The sequence below is a fragment of the Lycium barbarum genome, chromosome 4, assembly GCF_019175385.1.
Source record: "Lycium barbarum isolate Lr01 chromosome 4, ASM1917538v2, whole genome shotgun sequence".
NCBI lineage: Eukaryota > Viridiplantae > Streptophyta > Magnoliopsida > Solanales > Solanaceae > Lycium > Lycium barbarum.
Window position 1 is genome coordinate 18,181,777 of NC_083340.1, and position 13,384 is coordinate 18,195,160.

Consider the following 13,384-nt stretch of genomic DNA (forward strand, 5'->3'; position numbering starts at 1 on the left):
TGTGGTTCTGTAAGCCCACAATACCTCCAGCAGAACTTCCCTCCAGTGATGTTTCGACGTTTCAAGTCTTTTCCTTAAATTTTGAATTATTGTTTTATTGGTGGATTTCGCCTGCCTGTTTGCACTTGGATGATACGGAATTGATACAATTTTCTTGATCTTCGACCCTCCGAAAAAATTATTGACCTTGCTACCAATGAACTGGGGACCGTTATCACAAGTTATTTCGGCTGGGATACCGAAACGATAAATAATGTGGTCCCATATGAAGTCAATAACCTCCTTTTCTCTAATCTTCTCGAAAGCCTGCGCTTCAACCCATTTGGAGAAATAGTCAGTCATAAACAGAATAAAACGAACCTTACCTGGTGCCCATGGCAGAGGACCAACAATGTCCATTCCCCACTTCTTGAAAGGCCAAGGTGATATCACCGGATGTAGCAACTCCCCGGGTTGATGGATCATCGGGGCATTCCTCTGACACCCATCACATTTCCGGACAAAATTCTTCGAGTCTTCCTCCATCCGGTTTCAGTAATAACCGGCTCTGATAATTTTTCGAACCAAGACGTCTGCACCGAAGTGATTACCGCAGGTACCCTCGTGGACTTCTCTCATCACATAATCGGTTTCTCTGGGACCCAAACACTTGGCTAGGGGTCCGAAGAAAGACCATCGATACAATTGACCGTCTATTAAACAGAACAGTGCTACTTTTGTCCTCAGTGACCATGATTCTTTTGGGTCACCCGGGAGGTTCCTATCTTGCAAGTAGTCGATGTATTTGTTGCGCCAATCTCAAGTTAGACCCATCGTGTTTATTTTAACATGCCCGTTTTCTACCGCCGAATTCAGCAAACGCACTATGGTGCCGGGGTTGATTTCCTCCCCTTCGATCGAAGAACCCAAATTGGCCAATGCGTCGGCTTCGTTGTTCTGCTCCATGGGTACGTTCTGCACGGTCCACTCTTTAAACCGGTGTAGTATCACTTTGGTTTTCTCCAGATACCTTTGCATTCGTTCATCCTTAACCTCGAAGACGCCATTCACTTGGTTAACGACCAAGAGAGAGTCGCATTTTGCTTCGATTATTTCGGCCCCCATACTCCGAACTAATTCCAAACCTGCAATCATAGCCTCATACTCGACTTCATTGTTAGTTAATTTAATAGTTCTAATTGACTGTCTAATGGCATCCCCGGCGGGGGTTTTAAGGACGACGCCTAGCCCGGAACCTTTTAGGTTCGAGGCCCCATCCGTATGTAAAGACCAAATACCCGAAGCCTTTTCCGAGGTTAACATATACTCTTTCTCAACCTCGGGGATCATAGCGGGGGCAAAATCTGCCACAAAATCTTCCAAGATTTGAGATTTAATGGCCGTCCTAGGCTTATATTCGATATCATATCCGCTAATCTCTACGGCCCATTTGGTCAGTCTACCTGACAGTTTCGATTTATACATGACATTTTTTAGAGGATAAGTAGTCACTACGCATGTCAGATGGCATTAAAAGTAAGGTTTGAGCTTTCTTGAGGCACTTTTCAATGCCAAAGCCAACTTTTCGAGGTGGGGATAAGGGGTCTCCACATCCCCTAAAGTCCTACTCACATAATATATAGGAAATTGCGTACCTGATTCTTCTTGGACCAAAACACCACTTATCGCTACCTTGGATGCGGTAAGGTAGAGAAATAACTGCTCGTCTGCCTTCGGTGTGTGCAGCAGAGGCGGGCTGGACAAGTATCTTTTCAATTCCTGCAAGGCTCTTTGGCATTCTGGTGTCCAAACGAAGTCATTCTTATTCCTCAATAAGGAGAAGAAACGGTGACTTTTATCCGAAGACCTCGAAATGAAACGGCTCAGCGCTGCAATCCTTTCGGTGAGACTCTGCACTTCTTTGACATTTGTCACGACCCGGCTAGGGGCCGCGACGGGTACCCGGGGCTAACCACCGGGCACCGCTCGTACTATCATTTACCTAACCCATTTAACAATCATTCATCTATTTTCGGTTAGCTTTAAATAGAGGACTTGTTTTTCATTACAAAAATATAACGTGTTGATACAAAAAAAAAACATATTTCAATATACTTATACAAATGCGTACTACCCACGTTGTGGAACCACACAACCCACATCGAGCATCTATGAGCCTCTATTGAGTGGCATACAAAATATATACACAAAAGGAACAACCAATTAGCACCTCCGGAAGATGGAGTGCTCTTCAGCTCGGCTAGTGACTCCTATCAGTCTGGACCGCTTTCCCGTCTACCTGTGGGCATGAACACAACATCCAAAGAAAAGGATGTCAGTACGAGCATTGCACTGAGTACGTAAGGCATACATCAAGAAATAAAGTAAGAATAATAAAGTAAAGTAAGTACAAGGGGATAATCGATAACTGCTTGCCTCTTAAGGCGGATCCATGCATGCATACTCATAAAGCATCATATAGTAAATTGCTGCGGAACGCGCAGCCCGATCCATATGTCATCATATGTTAGTGCCGAGGAACGTACGGCCCGATCCATAAATATAATAAGTTAGTGCCGAGGAACGTACGACCCGATCCATAACCCATATATCCCGCGTCCGGGCATCCCGCGTCCAAGATGAAATCATGATATGCCAGCTGACCAGGTGGCTATGCATCTATAGTGCCTCACCTTTCCCCATTTCCCCTGAAAACATTTTCATATCATATATATATATACATAATATACATAGCATGCTTGAGAGCCCAAGGAAAAGCTGTAAGTACGTCGGAGTGACGTAAGGTCGAAAGCCTCCGATTATGTTATGGGGTAATCATCGTCGCTTTGTCTCACCTTGAAGGAACAATTATTATAAGGCGAGACTATCAATGAAGAATAGCATTAAAAGAAAGCATAGAATAAAATCATGAACTTCATAAGGCATCCATTCATATACTTTGGAAGATTTAGAAATAAGTCACCATCCATGAATAAATTGAGAAATCAGTAAATAGCTCGACGTTCTCATATAGTCCTTTAAATCGTAAACTTGAAACTTTTAAACATAAGATCGTTCTCATCATAGTCATCATAATGATATTCTCACTTTTGACATCATCGTTATCATTGAAAAAAAAAATATCCTTCGTCGTTATCATAAGAACTCACATAATCACAACCTTTGGTTTTGGAAAATAGGAGTACTTGGAAAACATTTATGGAATATCAAGAAGGAAATCATGCTTCGGAATCTTATACTTTTTAACCTTTGATAGCAAGGAAAAGATGGGAGCATTTATGAAATCGTAAGCTAGGGATCATGCCTTTGAAAGAAAGGAAATAGCCTCACATACCTTTGACGTTTACTATTCTTATCGCTTGCTCGTACTTCCTTTATTGCGCGTGCATATACCTTCAAGAGAATTCATGTCGTCGTTAGCTAAGAAATTATAAGGACGGACTACTATTTCTAGGGAAAATTGGGCAGCACTACCTTTGTTTATACTGCGTTTCCCATATTCTATTTTAGCTCCCAAACATTCGCGACAATATCCACAATATAGAAATCAGCAATCATCATTTATGTACGTTTAGCAAAATCCACCAATTTCCTCCAATTTCTCCACATTTAGTGGTTTTAGCTACTCGTCACTTTTACTCATGCGTCGCACTGATTCCATGGTCAAAACGTCATTTATAAAGTATTTATAATCATAGCATATCAACTTCCATGTTTCCATTCAACCATCACTCCACAGTGACACTATTCACTAAATAATGGTGCACTTCCTATGTCTTACTACAATTCAAGTGTCTTAGTCTTCTAATACTTTAAACCACATGTTAAAGTCATAAAAATCACCTTGGATGGTGGTGGAACAAGCTTAGAGTAGAATCCTTCCTTGTGCACCAAAACCCTTCTTTACCTCTTTTGTGATTTCTTGGAGAAGATGACTTCCAACTAGGTTTCATTCACTTGTTTCATAAGTTTAGTGTTGATGATCCTAGTTTCTTCCCTTGATTCCCTTGAATTTCTATGGATGAAGTATTGAGAGAGTTCTAGAGCTTTCTTGAGTTGTATAGATGAATAATGAAATAAAATGAGGCTTTGGTCCCTTTTAATAACTCAAAGTTTGATTTTTAATGAATTCCAGTCGGGGTGAACAGTGGTCGTAAACCACAGTTTACGGGCCGTGAACTAGTTTACGAGCCGTATTATGTGGTCGTCTTTAAGCATGTCCAAAACAGAGAAGCTGGCTGAAGAACATGGCAGTTTACGATCGAGGTTTACGGTCCGTAAAACAGTTTACGGGCCGTATTCCAAGTCGTATTTAAGCATTTCACCACTTAACAGAAAGTTGAAATTTGAAAGGCTGGAGGACGATGGTGGTTTACGGTCCGTAAATCACTTTACGGGCCGTAAATCACTATACGACCACTGGGCTGCATGAAATTCTACAACTTTTTCATTTCCAAAAATTCACGAATCATCACCCCTTGCTTAGCAAAAACCCCACACTCATACCTTTGACGTTCTATTCCTTGTACATGTATGGGGACTTTTCCGAGGTGTAACAACATTATTCACTACCTCGATATCCTCGATGGCTTTGATCTTGTCCGGGTTGATTTCAATCCCCCGGTTAGACATCATGAAACCCAAGAACTTGCCAGATCGGACACCGAAGGCACATTTCTCCGGGTTAAGCTTCATGTTGTATTTACCGAGTACATCAAAGGTTTCATGCAAATGTTTTAAATGGTCCTCATTTTCCAAGGAATTGACTACCATGTCATCAATATAAACTTCCATTGTTTTCCCTATCTGTTCTTCGAACATCCCATTAACTAGGCGTTGGTAAGTTGCACCGACATTTTTTAACCCTAAGGGCATGACATTGTAACAGTAAGTCCCATACCGGGTAATGAAGGATGTTTTTTCTTGATCCTCTGGATGCATCCGGATTTGGTTATACCCGGAGTAAGCATTGAGAAAACTTAACATCTCATGCCCGGCCGTCGCATCGATTATTCTATCGATGTGAGGCATCGGAAATGAATCCTTTGGGCATGTTTTGTTTAAATCTTTATAATCAACACACATTCTAAATTTATTACCTTTATTCGGCACCACCACTACGTTGGCCAACCAGTCCGGGTATTTTACCTCCCAGATAGAGCCTATTTTCAAAAGCTTCGTTACCTCATCTTTTACAAAGGCGTGTTTCGGCTCTGCTATGGGCCTCCTTTTCTGTTTCACCGGGGAAAATCTCCCGTCAAGGCTGAGCTTGTGAGTCGTCACTTCCGGTGGCACACCTGTCATATCTATATGAGACCATGCGAAACAATCAACATTAGGTTGAAGAAATTTAATTAACTTGTTCCTGAGCTCCGAGGTTAACCCCTTGTCCAGGTATACCTAGATGACTTGCTCCAGCTCCTCTACGGTAGATTTGGTTGCATCTGAGTCATCCCGTAATACGAATGATCTGGGTTCGCTGAAATCATCCTCTTCATCCCCCGGGTTCGACCCCTTCTACTCCGCTGTCGAACCCGTACCCTTTAATTACTATTGAGCGTCCTTGCCTCTGACTGATTCATCATCCTTCAGATCCGGTTTTTTAGGAAAGAGTGGCGTTTTCTCAACTGCGAACATCTCTCTGGCAGCGAGTTGTTCACCTTGGATGGTTTTTATCCCCTCTGGGGTCAGGAATTTTAGCAGCTGGTGTAGTGTAGATGGCACCGCCCTCATGTTATGAATCCATGGTCTTCCAAGCAAAGCATTATACTTCATATCTCCTGCGATGACATAGAACACCGTCTGCTGAATGGTGTCGTTAATGTTGACCGACAAAGAAATCTTCCCCTTCGTGGTTTCACTTGTCATATTGAACCCACTGAGTACTCGGGCAACCAATACAATCTGATCGAGTAGCCTTAGCTGTTCAACCACTCTCCACCCGATAATGTTAGCTGAGCTACCTGGGTCAATCAAAATACGTTTAACTTGTGATTTAAGAATAGAAATTACCAATGCATCATTGTACGGTTGAATGATGCCTTCTGCATCCTTATTGCTGAAAGAGATGGAACCCTCGGGTATGAAATTCCGGAAGCGCTTCTCACGCACAATGAAATCCATTATTCATTTCATCACCGGTCCTCGAGGAGTATTTGTGCCTCCGATTATCATATTGATTATATGCTGAGGTTCCACCGGTTCGGCTCGTTTGTGAGATTCCCTTTCCTTGTAGTGGCTTTTAGCTCGTTCACTTAGGAATTCTCGAAGGTGGCCATTCTTCAGTAACTGAGCCATCTCCTCTCTTAGTTGGCGATAGTCCTCAGTTCTGTGCCCATGGATTCCATGATATTCACACATCACGCTCGGGTCCCGTTGACCCAGGTCTGATCTTAGTGGTCTCGGCCATCTTGCTTCTGCGATACGGCCAATAGCCGAGACGAGGTCCGAAGTGTTGACATTGAAGTTGTACTCCGATATCCTTGGCAAGTCTTTGTTGCTAGCCGAGCTTTCGGTATCACTCCTAAATGAGAGGCCTCGACTGTTTGTCTGGCGTTCGGCCCGTTTATCGCCCCTACTCGAAAAGTGACTGGGACCAACCCTTGATTTTTCCGACCTGAAACTTGGCTTATTCGAATAAGAGTATGGCTGATACATTTCCTTCGATGGTCTAGATTCCGGCTCGTAATTTTTCCTCGATCTCTTAGAGCTTTTGCTCATATTTATGGGCCCCAGGGGAAGTTCGAGCTAGTCATCCTCTACCCGAATCTTTGATTCGTATCTGTTATGGACATCTGCCCGGGTCACAGCCTTGTATTCCAACAAGTTTTCTTTTAGTTTGAACGAGGTCGTCGAGCTCCGAGGATTAAGCCCTTTGGTAAAAGCTTGTGCAGCCCATTCCTCCGGAACCGGAGGGAGCTCCATCCGTTCCCTTTGGAACCGGTTGACAAATTCACGTAACAACTCATCATCCCTTTGGGCTATATGAAAAATATCTACCTTCCGGGCCTGCACCTTTTTAGCTCCAGCATGGGCTTTTATGAACGCGTCCGCGAGCATTTCGAAAGAAGTGATTGAATGCTTGGGCAGATGGTCGTACCAAGTCAATGCTCCCTTCGATAGAGTTTCCCCAAACTTTTACAACAACACAGACTCAATTTCATTATCTTCGACGTCATTGCCTTTTATGGCATAAGTGTATGAAGTAACGTGCTCCTGTGGGTCCGTTGTGCCGTCATATTTCTAGATATCCAGCATTTTGAACCTCTTCGGGATCAACTTCAGAGCCGCACTTGGACGAAAAGGCCTTTGAATGTACCTCTTTGAATCTGGCCCTTTTAGAATAGGCGGAGCCCCCGGAATTTCATCCACCTGGGAGTTATATGTTTCCACTCTCTTCTCTATTGAATCTACCCGTTTTGCCAAGGTCTCGAGCATCTTCAGAACTTCGATGGATGAACCGGCTCCCGATCCATTACTTTCGACTCTCCGTGTTTCATCCTTCCTCGGTTCGGTGGCCCCTTTCGACCTCTCTGGAGCTGCCTTATCATTTTTTCTCTGCAGCTGAGCAACAATTTCTTAACCAAACGGGTAGGAGATAGAAGCAAAGATTAAAAAACCAATATTATCCTAGCCTCACGGTGGGCGCCAAACTGTTTACCCTGAATTTCGGTAACAATTGAATTTGTAAGTGAGGTATAGGATATGGGGATAAACTTTAATCTACTTTGGGTTGATGTGGAATATGTATGAACTCGTATGCGGTAATATGTATATATGAGTATATGTGCTAATGCCTTGAAATAATATGTAGATATTGATGATTAAGTTAACTAATGTTGAATGAATAAGCAAGATCAAAACACCACTGATTCGGACCAAAAGAGAGAGAGAGAGAGAGAGAGAGAGAGAGAGAGAGAGAGAGAGAGAGAGAGAGAGAGAGAGAGAGAGAGCTTCAATAAATATTTTCTATTACAATGTTCTAGATCTCAAAGAGCTAACCCCTAAAAGTAGGGAAATGTCCTCTATTTATAGTTTTGCCTCATGGGCCTTACATTCAACACAAAGCCTTTTTTAGAATAAAGAAAACCTTAAAATGATAAGGTAGGACCGTACGGTATGACACCCGCACGGTTGTCAGTACAAAATGACAGAACGGTCTTGAGCGTTGCGATTCCGCAGCTGGCTAACCGGACCAACGGCCACGATCAATTCGGACATGGAGAAACCGGACTAACGGCGACGCAGAGATTGGTCCGGAGACACCGGACCAACAGATTTACTTCTCTTTTCTCAGATTAGCCACATTTGGTGCAATTCCCTATCTGAAGAAAAGTCCAATCATACTCGTGCTCATTTGGTCATACCTCCGGCCCCCGGTCTCACCGGTCTTACAAAAGGTCAATACGAAAATTATTTATCCTAACATTTACGAAATATTTTGATGTAGAATGCTGAAAAGAATCACACGAATAGCTTACTACATGAAATAGAAGTTTTAAAATTTTGAGTTTATTTTATTAAGTAAAACATATGCAAGTTGCCAAGATTAGGATGCATTTCATGAGCTTTATAGATGTCTAATTAAATTACATCTTAATGTTTTCATATGGTCAGCCGTATAATGTCCTCTAGTGCCCAGTCTATATTTAATATAAAGTTAGGCATAGACAAGGTGATGTGACACCTTTCTATGGCCTAGAAACTTATTTATCTATTTTCTCCTTTTTTTGAATTTTTCTTGCTTTTAATCCCTTTTATTGAAATTATATCCCTCTTAAGAAGTCCAAAAAATCGCCTCATTAATTTTTATAATAATATAAATCTATCCTAACCGTCACTGAAAAGGTTAGATCAAAGACTATTATCTCTTACCTTTCCTATAATTAGCATTTACTTCACTTTAATTAGTATTCATTTGTAATATGTATTAATAGATAAAATAATGTAGCAAGACGTGCAATTATGCCCCCCCCTCCCCCTCCCACCAAAAAAAAAACATATACCTCTTCCTCTTCCCTCTAATTAACATTATCAATAAATAATACAATGTACTAACTGATACCGGACCTTTGATATACGTACTGATTTTAACAATTTCTACAGCTTAGTCACTTTTTTTACGGCTTGCCTGTAAACTTTTGCCCAAAATTAATGCTTCTCTTATCATTTGAGGCTATGGGTCGTTTCCTCCTTTGATTTCATATACAAATTTGTCATATACAACTGAAGCACAAGGATGATGAGCAGCTTACAGAAAAGAGAAAAGAACAACAAATCAGGAATAGTGTTTTTTTTTTTTCTTTCCTTTTTATTTAGACTTCTAAAAGAGAGCTCTTATCCATGTAATGCTATGATTATAGGATATGGATTGCTTCGTGATTTACATACAGAATTTGATGTGTTTTGATACTCCTTCGACTATACTTGACTCGCATCCCAAAAATAAAATACATGGCTTGCTAGAATTTACCACATTTAAAGATATCTTCTTTTTCTTATAATTAATGTGTTTAGACGGCTTAATTTAACTTCATATGCATCGTATATGTGCTACTTTTGATTTGTTGGTTTTGATTTATTTTGTTCATTATTTCATGTAAGAAATTAAAATTTCTTTGTTTTTTCGTGTATGATCACCGGGGGAAGATAAATTGTCCTTGAATAGTGATGTTGACAATGAGTAATTGATTATTGCTTTCATTAACATTATTTCTCAAAGCATCTAAATACCAAAAAGTTTGATCTTATTTGAAAAATATTGTCGATAAAATTATACTCTCTTCTAGATAGAGTTGATTGATTGAGGAAAAAATTCAAATACTTAATTTTGTCATAAATAGTATGTTCCTCTTTTTAAACTATTGTGTCATCTTCATTTTCCAGTTATCAAATTTTCCTCCACACTAATGAATATGGAAATTTTCGACATGAAGGGGTAAGCAAAGAACTCTTTTTATAATAATATTAAGTATTATTATAGTTGTTATTTAATTTTCAGGTCATTTTTATTGTAAGAATTTTCAACTCTTTTTACCTTAAACTTATGCTATTATGATATTTTGGGTTTGACATAGTATATATGTTAAAGGATGAATAGAGATGATAGAGGGTATAAAAGAGTTGATCATAAAGATTTTGTAAACTTTTCAAATAAGTGGAAGCATTTGAATATTTCACAAATGAATTGTGAACAATGTAATTCAATTTGAAAAAGATGTCGAAGTAGTTGGGTCCGTATCAGTTTGGCTGGAAAAAAAAATTCGACGTCGGCGCGGGAGAAGTTGGAGCAACCCCAAGGGGTCTCGGTAGAAGCGGGTGCCTCAGATGTAGCAGCTGGATCACCACCGGGCAGTGGGCTGGTATGCATTGGAGCCTCGGTATCAGGGACCGACTCTGGTGTAGTGGGTTATTTTAGTGGGCAAAAACATTATTTGAGGAGAAAATAATTTTGAAAGGCTGGGATGATGCCACGTGGCAGCTGTTAGAGATAAGAGTATAATTGACCCCATAGTATAACGATAAGGATATAATTGACCCTAAAGTGTAACGAAGGGCATGGAGGAACTATTTCCCAAAGTTCAAGGGTAATTTTGGCCCTTTTCCGTAGAAATTATGTTTGAAGCTTTGTGTAATTATGTCTAAAACATAGTATGTGAATACGTTTTGTGGTTCTTGAATTTCATAGCAACACTATCGGAAGTTACGGATTGCGCACTTTGTAAGTTGTTCCCCTTCTCGTTTTTCCTTCTTTATTTTCCATCATCCTTAATTTACTTTTAATACAATAGTCCAATTGTTAACAACTCTTAAAGTTCTTGATTTTGTTTCCTTTGATCTTCAATTGAAGTATGCATCCCTTTTAAGTGACGATTCTTAAAATGTGAGTAATTCATCTCATTTGTCAGTTTTCTCATTTTTTACTCTCAACAAAATGACTTAGCACATTTCTTTAGCCAATGATTATATTTATCTTTTTTCTCCGCTTCTCCTATTTATTGCTATTTTACTGTAATGAAAATTCATAATTATTACTCAACTTTTCCTTTCTCTTAGTAATATTTATTGAACTTTTTCCCTTCTCCTTATAATTTGTCACTTATTAGAGGTAAGTGATGTTGCTAAATTAACTATTTATTGTTAGTTTTAAAAACACTGACGATATTAATTTTTAGTATGCAACACCCTACATATTCAGAAAAACACAGGAGTTGTTTTATCTTCTCATTAAGTTTTGTACACAATAATGGCCAACATTAACCGAAAGATGCGAACGGTTTGCTATTTCTTTATTTTATGAGGATAAAATAGTGAAGGCACATGGCTAAGGAAGAAGATTTGTAATTGTGATTTAATTTGTTATATGAAGTCAATATTTTTTATTTATATACATGTTTTTTTTTTAATCTAAATTGGATTTTTTAAAGAAGATTTGAGTATTTTATTATAAGATTTATTTTTATGGCCGTGCGAAGGGCGGACAAATTTTCCTAGTCTATTGTTATAAGGTAGAATTGTTTTCCAATCCACCACTGAATTGGAAGAAATTTCCTAAAGTGTGCTGGCATGATGCTCTATCAAGATAGTACTAATGATATATGACTGATTTTGACAAGCAACAAAGACTTATTTAGCCAGCCAAGTGGTCCAAGAGTGAAGCCAACCTCTTATAATTGATTCCATATGAACAATTGTAAAACTCAGGATCCTATCACAATCAATTGATCAACAAACAACAATAATTTACTGCATTATTTCTTGGGTAGTTAAATGCCAAGCTCTAAATTCAGATATGACCTCCAGATATTCGTGCTGGTAGACATTTGCAATTACTGCTAATAGAACTGACCAATAAAATTTAGGTCTTTTTAATTTTCTGTGTTTTATTTCCTCCACCAGAAGAAAACTATTTGACCCTACGTACATTAATTCTAATTGCTGATATTTTGGTATGCTCTTATCCTCTCTTGACATTTTGCTATCAGAGCGTCCTTTGATTACATAATGTGACACGGCCAATTAAATTCTAGTGAAAGCACTGTGAGAGGCTATAAATGAGATTGTAACTATTGTATTTGGCGCTTGATAGAGACTACTCCGCCCATTTTATCATTTATGTAACATAATTTGATCAGCTGACACGGAGTTTGAGAAAAAAGAGCGAATTTTGAATGTTGTAATCATACATGTCATGAGATTTTTGTAACTTAAAAAGCATGCCATTAAAGGTAAAACAATAAGTTTAAGTTAAAATACGAAGGAAAAAAAAAAAGTAAGATTATTGATATCGATTAGCCACTAATTACATGCACAGATCTTGGGCTATTAGGATTAGGCATCGTGCTGAAGACATACAACTGAAAGTCAGGAATTTAGATTTGTCTTGCCATCTGGTCGTGGTCCTGGATTTACTTTGAAAAATGGTGGGGGTATTTTGGGAAATACCCACACTTGAAAAATCTGAAACCAATGAGTGGGCGACACAAAAGATAGAGCCACCAATTTGAATTAGTTTTTTCAAGAAAAAATAATTAAGAAAGCTATATAAGTGTTATTAATCTGTACCCAAAAATATAAAGTTAAACAGAAAAAGAATCTGGAAATGTTTCAGAAAACGTAAAACAGAAACTGGAAATAATATGAATAGTATCTGAAAATATATGGAAAATCAAACCGAGCCCACTGAATTCACAATGTGTCCTTAAGGAAATTGTTCCCCTCAATGTACCCGAGGTGTTGAAATCTTTCCTCCCAGGATAGAACGATTTACTCACTAAAATAGCGGTACAGCAAATTCTGATGACGCCAAACCACTCGAAGGCAGTATATCACACGAGATTTTAAGAAGTGCAGAAAAAGAAGAAGAAGAAGAATATCAGAAAATTTCGTAAGTAAAAATTCTGAGAATCAACGAAAATATATAGCCATTGAAGCACAGATTGGGAAAAGGTTTGCAACCTTTTAGAAAAAGCTTGCAACCTTTCAGAAAAGTCACAGTTTAAAAAACGGAGGGAGATTTTAAAATAATCCGGGAAAGAAACGGGTCGCAGGTCGACACGCAGATCCGGGTCACTAACGGGTCAAGATTTAGATATTTTAATTAAGGCCAAATCCATCGACAGACACCTGTGGTCGTCTACTTCTTTCACTTGAGCACCTAAAGTGACCCTTGTTCCATTTAAACACTTCAGGTGGGTCATTCCTATTCCACTTAGACACTTTTTGCACCGTTATCGGAGCAAAACCAACACCAAAGGGGGCGCCACCTCATTGCACATCCAACCAGCCTAAAAGCTCCAATTTTTAATGGTCAAAACTCCACGAATTTACAAATTAGTGAATTTACAATTAAAATGAGTTGACACAATTTAAATGAGCTGGCGCA